Here is a 3926-nt window from a genome sequence, read left to right as displayed (position 1 = left end):
CCTCCCTACTATTTTCTATAATAGATGTACTATTTTACATTCCCGCCAACAATGTTTGGGAGTTCCCGTTTCTCCACATCCTTGCCAGCATTCATTATTGTCTGTATTTTAGATAAAAGCCATTTTAACTGGGACGAGATGATATCTCATTGTAGTCTTGACTTGAATTTCTCTAATGATTAGTAATGTTGAGAATTTCTTCATCTACCTGTTGGCCATTTTTATGTTTTCTTTTGAGAAATGTCTATTCACATTTGTTGCTCATTTTTAGTTGGATTATTTGTTTTTTTCTTCTATTGAGTTATTGGAGCTCCTTATACATTCTGGTTATAATTTCTTATCAGATGGAAAGTTTGCAAATATTTTCTCCCATTCTATGAGTTATTTATTCACTTTGTTGATTGTTTCCTTTGCTGTGCTTTTTGGTTTGATGTGATTACATTTGTCCATTTATGCTCTGGTTGCCTGAGCTCTTGAGGTCTTATTCAAGAAATCTTAGCCCAGATGAAATTTCTGGAGACTTTTTTCCCAAATGTATTTTTCTAGTAGTTTTGTAGTTACATATCTTAGATTTGTGTTTAACCCATTTTGATTTGGTATCTGTATGTGGTGAGAGATAGGGGTCTAATAACACTCTTCTGCATGTAGATATATAGGTTTCCCAGCACCATTTATTGAAGAGACTGACCTTTCCTCAATCTATGTACTTGGCACCTTTGTCAAAAATGAGTTGACTGTAAATGCATAGATTTATTTATGGGTTCTCTACCCTGTTCCATTGGTCTATATATCTGCTTTTGTGCCAGTACCATGCTGTTTTGGTTACTATACATTTGCAGTATATTTTGAAATCATGTAATGTGATTCTAGCTTTGTTCTTTTTACTTTGGTAGTCTGGGTTTTTTATGGTTCCATATAAATTTTAGAATTACTTTTTCTATTTCTGTGAAAAATTTTATTGGTATTTTTGATAGGGATTGTATTGAATCTGTAGATGGCTTTGGGTAGCATGAGCATTTTAGTAGTATTGATTCTTCCAATCCATGAACATTCTAGGTTTGAAATAAATGTTTATTTCTTTCAGCATTTTTAATATGTCATGCCACTCTCTCCTGGCCTATAAATTTTTCCACAGAGAAGTCTGCTGCTAGACGTATCAGAGCTCCCTTATATGTTGCTGCTTTTAGGACCCTTTCTTTCTTCTTGCCTTTTGAAAATTTGATAATAATATGCCTTGAGGTAGTCTTATTTGGATTGAATCTGGTATTTGGTATTCTATGACCTTCTTATACCTTGATATTCATATCTTTCTCTAAATTTGGAAAGGTCTCCCTTATTATTTCTTTGAATGAACTTTCTACTCTAATCTCTCTCTCTTTACATTCTCTTTAAGGCTAATAACCCTTAGATTTGCCCTTTTGAGGTCATTTTTTATATATTCTAGGCATGCATAATTTTTTATTCTTTTTTATTTTTTCTCTTCTGTGTCTTTTTATATAACATTTCTTCATGCTCACTAATTCTTTCTTCTGTTTGATCAATTCTTCTGTTGAGAGATTCTGATACATTTTTCAGTTTGTCAATTGAATTGTTCAGCTCCAGAATTCCTGCTTGACTTTTTAAAAATTATTATTTCAATCTCTTTGTTAAGTTTTTCTGAAAGAATTCTGAATTCCTTCTCTGTGTTATTTTGAAGTTCATTGGGCTTCTTCAAGATAGCTATTTTGCATTCCCTTTCTGAAAGGTCACATATCTCTGTCACTTCAGGATTGGTCACTGGTGTCTTATTTAGTCCATTTGGTGATGTCATGTTTTCCTGGATGTTCTTGATGCTTATGGATATTCTTTCATTTATGTCTGGGTATTGAAGAGGCAGTTAAGTATTTATTCCAATCTTTGCAGTCTGAGCCTGTTTATACTTGTCCTTCTTGAGCAGGCTTTCCATGTATTCAAAGGGGATTTAGTATTATGATCTAAGCCTGTGGCTGTTGCAGCCATGTTAGCACTTGGGGGTACCCTAAGTCCAGGAACTCTGTGACTCTTGAAGACTTCTAGATACACTGCCTTGGTGGACTTGGGTAAGATAAGGGCGAATTCCCTTAGTTACCAGGCAAAGTCTTATACTCTCTCCCCTCTCTTTCCCCCAATCAGAAGGAATCACTCTCCACTTTGGCCTGCTTGGAGTTGGGGAGGGGCGATGAGAATATTCATGTGGCTACTACAGCTGGTATTGTACAGGTCACACCTGAAGCCTTATAGATTGGCACAGTACAGGGCTTGACCCTAGGCCTAGGGCCACTACTGCCTCACTACTGCTATGTTTATTTGAAGCCCAAAATGCTTTTTTTTAACAGGAAGTGAATCCTGTCAAGAATAGGTTCATCCCACCAGGGCAGAGTATTTCGTTCTGGCCCATGGTTGGTCTAGATATGTCATCAGGAGCAAAGGCCTGGAATTGGGAGGCTCAGGACTTCTGCCTGGCACTTTCATTTCCTGTGGCTGAGCTGGTATCCAACTCGCAAGACAAAGTCCTCTGTACTTTTCTTTCTCCTTTCCCATGTGGAAGAAGTCTCTCCTAGAGCTGCACTGCCTGGCATTGGGGAAGGGGAGATTCAAGCACTCCCTTGATTACCACAGCTGGTTTTGCTCTGGGTTATACACACCCGAAGTCCACTGCCTCCAAGACCAAGACAGCACCAGATTTTGCCTAAGGACTGCAGTGCTTGTGGTCTGACTGCCAGTCAAATTTATTCTGGGCTCCAGACCACTTTAGTCAGTTGGTGGTGGAGCCAGTAGGGAATTGAGTTCCCCTAATGGGATGTTGATTCCTCTCTGGCCCAGGACTGGTCTAAATGCTCCCTCCATTGGTGCTGGCAGTATTCTGCTCTGGTTATGTTCCACTGTGACAGGGCAGCAGTAGTTTCGATGTAAAGTTCCACACTCACTTTGCTCTCCCTTCCTCAAGTGCACAGATTCTCTCTGTGTGCATTTCCTAGGGGTGTGAGAGAGGTGATCTAGGCAATGCAAGACTGTCTTTCCTTTCCTTTTCAATTCCTCTTTCCTTGATATATGTTAAAACCACTTACTGTGATTGCTCATCAATTTTTTTGATTCTTCTAAAGGTGCTTTCTTGTGTGGATAGTTGTTCAATTTGTATTTCCTGTGGGGAGACAATCACTGGAAGATTATTTTGACCATCTTGCTCTACCTTCTATTTTACTCTTTTCTTATGAGACAATTTAAAATAATGTCCATCTCAATTAAGGCAAATAGAGAGATAGAAATTTGGCATTGCAAAAGAATGGAGTGGAGAGCATCAATTCATCAGCCATCTTCTTTCCTTGTCTCCGTTCAATTAGTCATCTAATCGGAGGGCAAGCAGAAAAAAAGTCACCTGGGAAAAAGAAGGATTTCTCCCAAGGAGCATGAGTTGAATAAGATATGGCCAGTAATAGCAGATTTTCGCAATATAAAACAAGGACAGATTAAGAAAGAGAGAAGTTTCATCTCGTAGTCTCATATTAAAAGGGATGAAGAGGAAGAAAAAATGAAGGAAAAAACAGATATAAATCTTCTAGGGCAACAAATCTTGACCCAACACCTTCCCTGAACCTTTGGTAATATGGAGAATATGAAGGAAAGACACATGGAACTGTGTCTTTGGGAAGTGGTAATGGCCTAGGGCAGAGGTGATGCCTAGGAGGAAGCTTCAGTGTGGACATGGCAGCCAAGGTAGCATGAAATGGGTATGGGGATGGATCTCATTTGCATGTTAAGAGCTGCCTGTGTAAAGTTGATTAAGTCATTCAGATTTATAAACTATATTTTGATAAATAATTCTCATATGTGAAGAGAGCATGCAGAAAATGTAGCAAATATCCCTACGGACACTTTTAGAATCCCCACCCTTTCTAAATAGTATATTA

The sequence above is a fragment of the Propithecus coquereli genome, unplaced genomic scaffold (assembly GCF_000956105.1).
Source record: "Propithecus coquereli isolate 6110/MARCELLA unplaced genomic scaffold, Pcoq_1.0 Scaffold51, whole genome shotgun sequence".
Lineage (NCBI taxonomy): Eukaryota > Metazoa > Chordata > Mammalia > Primates > Indriidae > Propithecus > Propithecus coquereli.
Note: the sequence above shows the minus strand (reverse complement) of the source record.